We start from the raw sequence: 13,445 nt of genomic DNA, 5'->3' as shown, positions 1-13,445 counted from the left end.
TGAGTTGCTTACATGTAAAGTCTTACATGAAGAGAAGCAAAATTGCTGCTTCTTTCCGTAGTGCCGAGAAGTGGAGTGCCAATTAAAGCAAGAAAGCTTTGTGTTGCTGGACAGGGGGAAAAAAAAAAATAAACGATTTCTTGAGCCGTTTCTCTGTTTCTTGAGGAAAAGTCATGACAGATAAGAAATGTACAGTAAAACACACAGCAAATGATTGGGGTGAGACTGTAGGGCAGCAAATGTATTTCCCGACATACACAACTGATGGATGTTGTCAATGCACACAGAAAAAAAAAAAAAAGATAGTCTTATCTTGTGTTGTGTTTCTGTGCGTAGTCCCAAAAGGCTCAGCTTTCTTTGACATACTGTAGAATGGATTTAAATTGATCGTGTTCACATAAATGTGTGTGCGTGGGGTGCGGCGCGGCGGAGGGGGGGGGGGGGGGGGGGTCCTTCATCGCTTTTGTGATTCAGTTTCTTTCCTTCCCCTTACTTATTAGTCGGTGATTAAAATCACCCACGAGAAAGACGACGGACTCATTTTGATTGACACCTCAAACGAACGAGGAAGCTAACAAGAGTTCAAGCAAAAACAAATGCGTCAGGAAGTCTGATCCTCTGGAGCAAAGGGCCATATTTATTCTTTGTCATGTCATTTATCTCCAACATTTCTAAGCAGTGTGCGAGTGTTTCCTGTACATTTGTAGCCACCCTTAGCTGTCTGCAGGAGCCCAAGTGGACAATGCGAGCAGAATTGAGTGGCCTTCTGCCATTAATGGTGTTTGTCTGCCAACGTGATGGATAACTTTTTGTTTTATACACGGACTAGGACGTACGTTCAAATATGGCCAGTGAATTAGAAAAAATAGTCCAAGTCCACATCGTTGCCAGGTGGGCACCGGCTGCTAGCAGTTGGAGGCTAGCTAGCCACTAACTTTTGACTTGTTCTGTATCGTGCAATGAAGGTAGACCAATTTACTATTCTTGGCATCATTAGTTATCAAATGATTTTGGGATGGTGTGTTGATGTTGGTAGCAACTCTGTCATGCCCATAAAATGTGAGATCATGCAGGCCAAAATCTTGAGAAGGTAAATTAAGCTAGCCAACAATCCACCACATGCTTCCAGGGCCTATGAGTATGTCTCCCGCTTCCTTGTCTAAGTGACCAGTCCTGGTACACCGGAGGCTAAAACTGTGAAGTGCCGGTACTCCGTATGGCTGCCTAGCGGCCCACTTCCAGCACTGCCTTTACCTGATTCCTGATGACAGAGGCAAGCATGTCACAGTTGGCTCAGTGACCCAACTTGAGGCAGGCTGGTGAAGCCAAGTAGGTCAAGCTGGTTGTTAAGGCTTCAGTCCGATTGCATCTCCTGCAAAGTGGTGGGTGGAGGGGGGGGGGGGGGGGCTTCTTCATATGCAACAAGGCTGTCATACAAACAAGTGCACACAGCATTACATTTGGCCATTTTCTATTGCTTTTTTTCGCTGCACAACATTTGGAAACGTGGGAATTGGACGACATACATCGTGAATGGAAAATTTCACATTCAAGTACAGAAGCTTGACTTTAATACATGATTGGTCATTCATGAACAAACGTGAAAACAACCAAAGTCGATCACATTGGTGCCTTGATTTACAAGTTCCCCAACTAATGACTTTTGGGATTTACAAGCCATCACTTGCTTGATTGTATTTATTTAGTTTTGCTTTTATCGTGAGCCAAATTTCAAGTTATGAGCCAGCTTCTCATACGCCAAGTGAAGTGGGGAGGAGAGGGGCGCGGGGAGCCGCGATTCCCATCACATTGTTTGATTTATACAAATAATCACACGCATGTCCAACCTGTTTTTTTTATTTATTTGTGTGTTTGTTTGTTTTTTCTCTGGATCTCCCATTGCCACAGTCTTGATCTTGACTCGGTCTCGGTTTGTTGTGTGGACATTTTGCCCCACGAGCCTGCGCTGACACATACTTACCGTACATATTCCGTTTCATTACGAGTCTTTCCTGATACGCGAGGGGCAAACGGCGGTTGGAGGAATTGCTGCACGACCAGGCGTTGTCAGATAACAGAGGTCAAGAGGAGGGCCTTTCAGATATGGACCTTGTGGGGCTTCCTGGTCGATGCCGAACCCGGAATCCTCAAACTGCGGGCTGATATTAGTCAGAGAGAGAATGCAGATGGAGGTCTTTGACATGATATTGTTGAATATCGTGTCTTTCTGCTTGGCTCTCAGCGAAGGCGGACGCTTCTGCACTGCTCCCTGCCCTCCCACCTTTTTTTTTCCCTGCTCGCCACTTAGTCTTCTTGTGCTGTCTTTTGTCCAACTTTTTCTTTTTTTTTTTTCCCCTAGCCTCCTACCGTGTTTTCATCCGAAGAACTAACCATGAAATTAGTTGGCTGGTCTCTCGATGTAATCAACAAACAATTTTCGACGAAAAGAGCGGACAGTGGGGAGCCTGCTTGCCCTCCGGGGACACTTGCTGCCGGATACGCCCTGGATCCATGGAGAAAGTGGAGACCGGTGTGCCTGACAGTACTGTCCGTGGAGGATGTGGAAGACATCTACATTATTGGCCTTTTGATAACAGGTATGCTGCTGTTTGGTGTTGGCAGCTTGCTGTTCTATCGCAAAATTCAACCGACAGGAGCGGCTCTATTGGAAGTGAAGAAGCTGCCGGTCACTCTGGATGGCTTGGCGCGAATGTCCAACACTCAGACTCAAGCGGTGACTGAGCTCAATCGCAATATTGTTGTGATTTTGGAGCGACTCCGCGCGATCGATAATACCATGGAGACGTTGGAATCCACGCTGCGGAAAAAATTTCTGGATCAGACTGATCGGTGCCACTGAGGAGATACAGACCAAGGACTCAAGGCTGTCTGGAATTGTTGGCGGCCGTCTCTCCAAAACAAACAACGCTATCTGGCCTTTCCCCTGGATGGAAATACGCACGGAGTCTATGGCCCCCACCACCAGCACCCCCCTCCTTCTCGGCCATGGACTGATAAGCCGGGACTGTCTTCATGATGAGCAGACCTCGACGATGCAGCTATGACCTGTACACGCATACACATACACAACTGGACAACCACACGCGCATACACATCCTTGTTATCACCGTCTTCATCGCTCCGATTCTTTTTCCCCCGTTCGTGACGGTGGACCGTGCGGCTGGTCATTACGGCTGCGTCGCGGTTACCCCCCCCCCCTCTCCCCCCCCCCCCCCTTCCCATTCATCCTCCCCCTTATACATGTTATGTCTTGTGACTTGTTGTAACTGTCATATGCTTATTTTATGTGCTAGGGTCTTTTTTTATCCTGGACTTAAATTATCCTCGGAAGAGGATAGTTCGAGCGTGGGTTTTTTTTCCCTCTCCCTACCCAGCGTTTTTCCTTTCTGAATTCTGATTGTAATTTCCCCATTGCGGGACAAATAAAGGATATCTTATCTTATCTTTTTCTTTGACCATCTGCTGTATGGGTATTGTGTAGCTGGTCCGTCTGACAGCTCAAAATGCAAACTGTCTTTTTTTGAAAAGACAGTTTGCATGTGAAACTTGTCACCGCTGCTGGCACAGAGACACAAATAATAGATTCACATTTCGGGACACAAGACTCTTGGTAAAAAAGGAAACTTGTATCTTCGATGCTGCCCGGACGCCCAAAACGCACACGCACACACACACACACACAAAAGAGAGACAAAGCTTCTGAATCATTAATCGCAGTGACATCTGTGTTGCCTCCCATTCCAAATGCCGAGCCACCGGAAGCTTTCTGGTGGATGCGCAAGCTCCCCAAGTGGCATCTTCAGGGGGGGGGGGGGTGTGCTCAATACAGTCGATGACTTCATAATGTATGCGCGCACGTGCAATCTGGTGGAATTGATTCAACATTTGCCATGGCCACACAGTACAGTTCCGGAGTGTTCAGAAGTGGGCGAGATATTTGCTTTGAGATAGTGAAGAGCAGAATGAAAGTCAAGCGCTTGTTTGACTCAACTCATAACACGCGAGAAAAGCAACTCGACATTCGGCCGTGCTGCCTCACAGCGATCAGGTTTCATCTTTTCATTGTGCCGGTCTTGTGTGGAATATAATTACTCGACGTCCACTGACAGTTTCACACTCTGCTCAAGCTTTGTTTTTCCACGCTGGGGAAAAAAAAAGAGGAGACAGCGAGCATTCAACGTGAACCATCCTGGAGGACAAAGAAAGGCGCATGATGTTGCATGACACTCTTTCCTGATGCCAGTGCCAGGCCCCCAGGAAAAGCTCCAGGCTGTGTGCATACTGTGCCGTGCTGGACTGACTTTTCACTGCATCTTACTGCGCATTCTCATGTACTCGTTGGTGTGTAATTGCAAACCGCTTTCACGCTGTCAAAGAGTTGTACTTGAAGGGCAAACGGAACTCATGATAATGTTCAGAGTTGTCTGTGTGTGTGTGTGTGTGTGTGTGTGTGTGTGTGTGTGTGTGTGTGTGTGTGTGTGTGTGTGTGTGTGTGTGTGTGTGTGTGTGTGTGTGTGTGCGTGTGTGTGTGTGTGTGAAATTGGCTACGTAAAGCTGTGTGTGTGTCAAAAGTAGCCACAAAAACATTTCTTGGGCTATTATACGGCATATCGGTGTACATTATTGGGATGAACTCCAAACCTCTGACAGGCAATGCATGTTCCTCAGAAGACAATTTTGTTATGAGAAAATAGGCACGACAGTTGCCCGTAAAGCATCAAATCTCTTTGGGTGTTCTCCTTATACACAACCATTCATACAACAAGCTTTCAAGTAGGGAGTAGTGTGCTTTTTGCTTCCCCACCATCATCTTTTTTGTTGCTTATAGCAATCATGTCTTGCTGCCGCAAGCTTAAAATAATTTTCAAATCAATATACAACAAGGGGTGTCCAAACTCCTTCCGTTGAGGATCGCGCACAGAAGAAGGGAAGGACCAAAAGGCCACTTTAAAATTTGTCGTCTTGAAACATGCTAAAATCAGTCAAGAACGCAACGCTATATTGTTTGTATTATTCATCGGCAATCTGCTCAAGGTATAAAGGCAAATAGTTGAGGATTTGTCCAAGTGTTGGGGGTGGCCAACGGCCCTCTCTCTCACGGAATAGCTCCAGCTCTGCACTTAACAGCGACCGAATCCCATCTTCACATTCACAACCAAAAAAAGAGCAAACTGCATTTAGATGACCATTTTCCATTGACTTGAGGATCATTCATGTGACGTCTTCATAAATTGGTCATAGAGCACCAAGTGGAAGAAAACATGCATCGCCGAGCAAAATGCTAATCTATGAAAGACACAAACGTAAGGATGATAGTAGGCAAAGTACTTCAGGCTTTTCCCTGAAGAGAAGATGCTACGAAACGACCATATGGTAGAGTCCCCAATCCAGTTTAAAACAGCACTTGCAAGGCCCGGCCTCCTTCGTGCTTTGAGTGCTTTTATTAGCTTGTCAAACATGTGCGGTATTTGCTTTAGCTTGCATGCCTCACGAGAGATGTTGGGAAAATAGTTACTTCTCTTCTAAGGCTGAATTTGATGGATTGAAGTATCCCAGATGAAGCGTGTTGCTTCAGTATGTGCTCAAACCCCCCCCCCCCCCACAGCGTGAGGTTTAATCCAATGTTTATTTGTTGACTCAACCCAGTGACCGATATAAGATGTCAGTAGTCTTGACACACAAGTGACAGGTGTCATGATTTGTCTCTTTTTTTTTTTTCTTTCTATGCACCGACTTCGACAATAACCACGTGAGAAGCAGCACGGGCCCCGCACGGGGGTCCACAAATACAGGCTGTCAATCAACCTTTGCTGCAGAAGGGACAAGAATCAAATGACGTCTCTTTTCAAACAGAGAAACTCACATGACTTCATTTGAAATTGTTTATTTCGTGAAGTTTGGATACTAAAAGAAGTTAATGTGATGATTGGACCTTGCCGAACAATGCTAGCGATAGCGTGCGCTCAAGCCAAGTGGGCCTCCTCCCACCTGGAAACAATCAAAGCTGAGGCGCAATCCAATGAGGACTCGCTAACTGGATAGATGATTGAATTACGTGTTCATGTCTCCTCCTCGCAAGAATGTCAGTTATTCTTCTTTTAATGGCTCAGTCAGCCCATTAGCCAGGGCATTTTGCGTGTTCCACCACACACGTGTCACATTCGAGAACCAGCGGAAAAGATTTTTACGTTGGCAAAAACAATCCGTTTTGATCGACACGGTCGCGTCCACTCATTGGGCTCTCCATCCGTTTTGTGGTGTGGGAGAAGAATAGAAGAGTGGAAAAACAGACAAGTAGGTGCTGCATCTTTGCCTTTGGGCTGGAATGGGAAAAGTCGAAAGACTCTCCGATTGAAGATGGAGTAGAGGAAGAAAGACGCCCACATGTGGCGACACGCTCATAGATTTCACAGTCTCGCAATGCCAATAGGAACACTTGAGAGGAAGAACATGTTGGATTTTCCTGTCGTGGTTCAAGCAAAGTGTGGAAAATATTAGACAGATTTTGCCCGGAGCCTTGAAATCAAACACAAGATCGCTACAAAGAAGGATTCTTCTGAAAGGCAATTCTCCTGCTGTCAGGGTCAGCTCAAACTCTGGCCACAAAAAACACACTGAAACCTCTCGAGCTCTCCTTCGGTGTTCTCATTAAGGCCAAGTCCCCCCCTTCCCCCACCCTCCCAAAAAACCATTGTTAAATTCAAAACAGACATATCAAATAATTTAACAGTACACGATTCCGTCTCCCAGCTAGGAATGCTGTGTGCGGCTATTGTATTGAAAAACCTCCTCCATGTCATAGATTTATAATATTTAGCCCCTTAACATGCAAATCGAGAGGATCTATTTTCCAATTTAAGGTAAGGGTCCTGGCCGAAGTTCAATCTGTCATGTTCCGTATTTGGCAGCAGGTGGCAGGCGTTCGTTTCTGCCGCCTGCACACCTGCTGCCTATTTGTCGGTGATTGCACCTGCTATATTTAGGCGCTCCGGCGGTCGACTCATTGCCGGAGTATTGCATGCCGTGCCACTGCTGTTGCCAATGTTCGTAAACATTATTCGAATTCAATTGAGGTTGGTTACATTTTCTTCTTCCCATGGGGATTATTCTAAGCGCATACGTGAACTAGTAATTGTTTAATCAGTTTTCCTTGCCGTTTTTTGCAAGCGTTTTCTGTCGTCGCGTTACATTATTTCCTGGTTCTCGTTTTTACCAGCGTTTTCTGTTGTTTATTAGGCGGAGTTTTTGTTTATAATAAATATTATTTTTTAGAGGGGCGGCCCGGTAGTCCAGTGGTTAGCACGTCGGCTTCACAGTGCAGAGGTACCGGGTTCGATTCCAGCTCCGGCCTCCCTGTGTGGAGTTTGCATGTTCTCCCCGGGCCTGCGTGGGTTTTCTCCGGGTGCTCCGGTTTCCTCCCACATTCCAAAAACATGCATGGCAGGCTGATTGGATGCTCTAAATTGTCCCTAGGTGTGAGTGTGGGCGTGGATGGTTGTTCGTCTCTGTGTGCCCTGCGATTGGCTGGCAACTGATTCAGGGTGTCCCCCGCCTACTGCCCGGAGACGGCTGGGATAGGCTCCAGCACCCCCCGCGACCCTAGTGAGGATCAAGCGGTTCGGAAAATGGATGGATGGATTATTTTTTAGACGAAGTCCTTGTTGGTGTCTGCTATTTCGGGGATCCACTTATTCTCGTTTGCTCTGTTACGTACAAAGCAGTTCCTTTTCCTGCTTCGTGCGTAACGTGACACAATCAACGTAATAATTTGTTCCATCCAGCCGCATTTTCTTTCTTTCTTTTTTTTGCCGGGAGGACACCTAAGGGATCACCCCCCCCCGTGCCCCCCCCCCACACACACACTGGGGTCCAGTTGCGAGAAGTCATCCCTTTAGTGTGTCCTCGTTCTAACCCGTCATTGCATTCCACGTTTACAAGAACGAGGTGACGGCAGTTGACACAAGAATGCAGTTTGCAGAACCACATGAAACAAATATTTCAACTCATGGCCTGATGACTTGGAACAGAACGCTTGGCAAGATGAATGGCAGGGAACGGGGGAAGGCTTTCAGCATCCGTCACGGTGATAAGGGAGAGAAATGCGGCTTCTCTTGAAGGTTAGATTGCAATGCGGCCAGCGTGAGAGTCACAAAGAGGGCAACGCTGTCAAAGTGCACCGCTCGGAAAAATCACAACCGGGTTCCCAAACTAATTTTCAGCCAGGGAGTATAATCGTCCCTCAACTGCTGTCTGCGTGTTTGTAAAAAATAAATAGATAAATAAATAAAAAAGGTGAAATGAACGATCTCAGGTTGCTGCCGCACCCAAGTGTGCAGCATCAGGGGTGAAAATTGTTCATTTTTAATTCCAAAGTAAATGCTCATCCATGAGATGGCGGACGCGCCAACTTCTGTATATAAACGACGGTGTAAAGCCATTTTTTTTGTGCTCATGATTTTCTTTTCTGTCCTCTGCCCACATTGTTGTCAGATACATCAGTTTTGTCCCTCTTGCAAGCTTCCGTTGTTCGTAACCGTCACCATCGATTTGCCACACTTCGGGGTTAAAATTCCATGTGTTGCTTAAAAAAAGAAGTTCATTCAAATTAGAGTTTACTTTTACGAAATGATTTCTGAAAAAAGATCACAGGACAAAAGACAACAAGGTGTATGCAGGAAAGTGGTTAAGAGTGCACGATTGTCTGTGTCTCACGTGTTGTTTTGTATTATTTTGTCATTTTTTTGTGAACTTTTCTTTTGATGCGGACACCCGCAGCGGCTCCTCTTGTTTTGTGTTGAGAGGGAAGAAATTTCATCTGTGCTGTATGTTCCACATACAGTACATTTGACAATAAAGTTTATCCAATCCAATCCAACGAGTGTGATATTGTAAAAAGAAAGAGACAAGGTGAACAAAGTTTCTTCTCAGATGTGCACGCAAAGGCTAAGCCAACACATAAAAACATTCTGAAAAGACAATTAAATAACAAACACTTGCGGGCTCCAATTATCATTATTTCCAAGTTTGCTGCGAGACCTGATATGTGAAAATAGGCGTTGTTGTAGGGTGATTAAATCACGGGTAGGGAAGTGGCAAGACCACTCCTGGGCAAGTAGCACACACTTCACCAGGAAATATCAGACACCAATCAAGGAAAAAAAAGAGCTTGAAGCAAACAAGCCGAGATTCACGAGTGAATCTTTTTGGAGCTGTTTTTTTTAATATATTTTTTTATTTTTTCATCCACAGACATTTTTAATTCCAGAACAAGAAAAAGAGTGGCAATGTTGAGGACGTCGCAGCATTACAGAAGCACTTGAATGGATGTCATTCCAAAGTCAAGGCTTGACTTTGAAAGACAAAGAGCAGATGGTCGGCACGTCGTGTCGATTCCCATCTAACAAGTGAGAGCTCGAAATAGACCGTTGGCCGACACCTTAGCCTTGTTCTCACCAAATATTCCAGTTTGCCACGGAACCCGAACACTGCCTGCAGTGATGCAGACTTTTATTTATTTATTTTTCCTGCACCTGTTTTCGGCGGCCAGCTGTACAGACGCCAGAAATAGACCAGCCATGGCAGAGGTACAACACATTTGGATATATTTTTTTCTTTTTCTTTTTTTGCATATGTGCTTGTTATGACAGCTGGCTCGATATTGTGTTGTGTTCTGCAACAAATACAAATGTTTGGTGACGGAATATAGATATTGTATAGATGATGCTGCAGCATTTTTTTTAAAGGCTGTATCAAAGGAGTAAAATATTTCCGGCCAAATGGAAGGTTACAGCTTCCCAAAATGTAATCGCCAGTGGAACCGTTCATTCTTCACACATGTAAGACTGCTCCTTGACTAAAGGCGACGATATTGTCATGTGACACATTCGGAAAAGTCTCATGAAAGACCTGAAAAAGTCTTCGAATTCTGCATCAATGGTTGATTGCAAGAGACATGCCATTCTTCTTCAAATCTCTTATCACACAAAGTACGAAAACCTGGCTGGCTGTTTCTGCATTCTCGGGCCGTTCATTATTTTCATTTGACATCTTAAAGCTACTGGGGGGGGGACAAACCACTTTCTTGTTTAAGCGTGAAGTGCAAAGAAGTCAAGCGGGTCGATGAAGCAATGATGTCCATGTCAAGTCAAAATCAAAGAAATGATCCCATATCGTCAATTTAACCTCACAAGGGTCCGGAGCCGTTCAGATAATGGGGGCAATATCCACACTTGCATGCGCCACTCTGATTGGCTGTCACAATGTCATCGTCTTCTCTCCCGAGAACTCGGAGCCGCCGGCCACAAAGAACGGTCATGAAATAGCTAAGCGTGTCTCTTTGTCTCTCGCTTGTCTTCAGACCTTCGCACCACAATGATATTTTCAACATTGCCTAAGGTGATGCAGTGGGGTGACCCATTAGAAATGTACTTTATCCGCCAAAACAACTTAATTTGGCTCACTGATTTCACATGCCTCGGGCTGTTACCGCTGACTGGACGCCGTGACTCCTCACCTTTTCCTTCCTTTTTCAAACGTGACCATTTAATGCAAAGTCACTTTGATTCACACCACTCTGCAGTACTTTCGCCCTTTGGAATGTGAGGAGTCCGGGATTACAGATACAGTATATTATCTCCCTCTCTCTCTCTCTCCATATATATATATACAGTATATATACATGTATATATTAGAGGTGTCAAATGATCAAATTAGTTGCGATTAATTCATTACATCATATTTAGTGCGTTATCTTTTTTTAAATCACGTTAGTCTAAATTTTAATCTCTACCTTCATTGTTTCTGTAGGTTGGTTGCCTTTTTCTTATAGCCCTTTTTGTGTGTGTTCGAGTTGTTGAGGGTGGGGAAACAACTGTCAGTCACAGTCTGAAGCGGACGTTGATTAGCTGCCATTACGTTGGGGCTTGTTTAGCCGAAGCTGATAGGCTCCCATTGGAGTTGGGCGGGCTTAGTAAGCATCAGTGAGGAGTGGAAAGGTGAAAATGGAGCAGCATGTGAGAGTTCTTGGCACAATGAATGGAAAATTTACATTCGAAAAACAGTGATATTCCCCCTCGTGGTCGAAAATAAATGTTGCAGGTAGGACTTTGACGAGTCTCAAATACAGCAGAAAGTAAATGGCTAGGACTGCATCTGTCCAAGTCTGCTGAAAAACAATAAAATACTTTATAATGCCACTTTTTCTTTTGATCTGCCTCAATAATGTAATGAATTTAAAATGAAAATAGAGGGGTTTTCAGTAATTTTTAGATGAGATTAAAATATAGATTAATTAGAGTAATTATTTACATACCTAATTATTTAATCACACATTTTTGATCGCTTGATAGCACTTGTATCGCACTTTTGTACCTTGGGTCCTCAAAGCACTTGGCACTGTTGCCTCATTCCCCTAAATAGGGAGTTCAGTATCTTGCTCAAGGATACTTCGACAGTTGCAATGGCCAGGGATGGAACCGGTAACCTCCATGCCGCCCCCAGTTAAAGGCATAACTGTGGTTCATGCTGTGCAGCTGTCACCAGTGGATGCTGGAAACTCAGCCAAAGCGGTCTATGAAGGCAGTGAATTCCATTGATAATGTAATTGCAATAAATATCGACCCTGCCTTTGACAAATAAATCACGTTGTTCCACACTCAAATTGCGTCTAATTGGTCTGCCTGTGTGTATATTTGGCAGTTGTTAAGAGCTGGAAAAAAAGTCGATTCTATTTGTGCAGTCTTCACATTACGACATTAGCAAATTGCCGTCCGCGTCAGCTGATGCTTAACTCTATTTTTATAGCTGGTGTCTTCATGCGCGCCTCACATGCAAATCTAAAGCGGGAAAACGTGAAGACACCTCAATCTCTTTTCTGCAAGTAAGTGTGAGCTAAGGGAGCACGTTTGATGAAGAGGGGATCAGTCTCTGATTACAATCCCCTCACAATCCATTAGACACTGAGTCTAATCACTTCCTTTCATTCGCCTCCCCCACATATTGATGTCCGCACGTGCCTTCCCCTTGGTGTCACTCTCAGGGGCAACGCAAACAACTCCACCCATCTATTAGTCTGGTTTCTTCTTCCCTGACCACATGCCGGATGATCAGACAATCCTTTCGACATGACACGTGTCGGTCGGTCCGTGGGTCTATCTCGCTTGGATTTATCGATCGCTTCCCCACACGTACATATCCGTGCAACTAACCAAGGGAGAACAGCTGTGGCTGTTCTCTTAAATCAACACTTTCTCCGCTAGCGTCATTTTAATTGATGTGTCTCGATTACAACTCAAGCGTCGCCATTTCAAACTGGTTCCTCTCTGCCTTTGTGCTTGTTGAAATTGATTGGACTTTTGAAATTGTCACAGAAAAAAAAAAACAAGTTTAGCTGATGCACTTTGGGAGGTTCTGATTAAAAAATATATTCATAATTAAGTTGCTGTCTTATCTGGTTTGCGGCAGGTGTTACTCGAATGCAGACGGGGTTGAAATTACTTTAGAAAATAAACAAAATGAGGGAGAAGATGAGAGGGTAAGCGGAGAACAAGGAGGAAAAGCCCTGCAGTGCAATCTAATTAGTTGCCTCTGACAGACAAAACGCTATTCTGACATGCCATTTGTCACTGCATCAATTTACTGACCGTATACACACACACACACACGTTTTTGGTTTTCGTGTGTCATGGGGACTGTCTTCGACACACTTTTGTGGACAACGGCTTTCGCAGGCTTTGAGTGCATCATTGTCAGCTGCGTTCTTCACAAAGCCTCGGCCGCTGTTTCCAAAATTAAGTGTAGCATAGAAAGCGCGCTCACGCACTTTGTCCCAACACTTAACAAAAACACACCACTCCAAAAATAAGAGTGCCACTCGCTGAACCTGCATTGAATAAAATTTTCATTGACCTTGTTTTGCACTATTCCAATTGCGTTTTCCTTCTCCTGGCCGGCTTTAATTGTAACACTAAAACCATTTCTGATTTGGCCAGTAAACATTTTACACCCTCAAGCTTTGCGGGCACATTGCAAAAGCCGATGAAACGATTCGTGTTTCCTCACTGTCTGTGAATCCTTTTTCCCTTGTGCCCTTGTGTGATGGTGCTGATGCCATTGTGGCTTCACAAGGAAATGACTCCACGGCGCCAGTCCCTCATTATCCGTGAGCGCCATTGCCCACCGTCACCCCAACAATGGCGGCTCCAAACTCAAGTTCATAGCTCAGGCTCGCTGAATAAACAGAACTCGTCTTCCCATCAGGCCACGAATCAAAATGCTGCGGCAGTTGAGAGACAAGTGATGCAGCCAATTTCGAATCTCTGAGAACGGATGGACAAAATGAATACCATGCACGCGCAGCGGGCCTAACACGTATTTGCGTGTCAGCCGTCATAAAGGATTGTAATGAAATGAAGTTTATAATGACC

The sequence above is a fragment of the Hippocampus guttulatus genome, chromosome 3, assembly GCF_054856545.1.
Source record: "Hippocampus guttulatus isolate MCC_2025c chromosome 3, RoL_Hgut_1.0, whole genome shotgun sequence".
Taxonomy (NCBI): Eukaryota; Metazoa; Chordata; class Actinopteri; order Syngnathiformes; family Syngnathidae; genus Hippocampus; species Hippocampus guttulatus.
The sequence above is the reverse complement of the archived record's forward strand: the minus strand, read 5'-3'. Positions refer to the sequence as shown.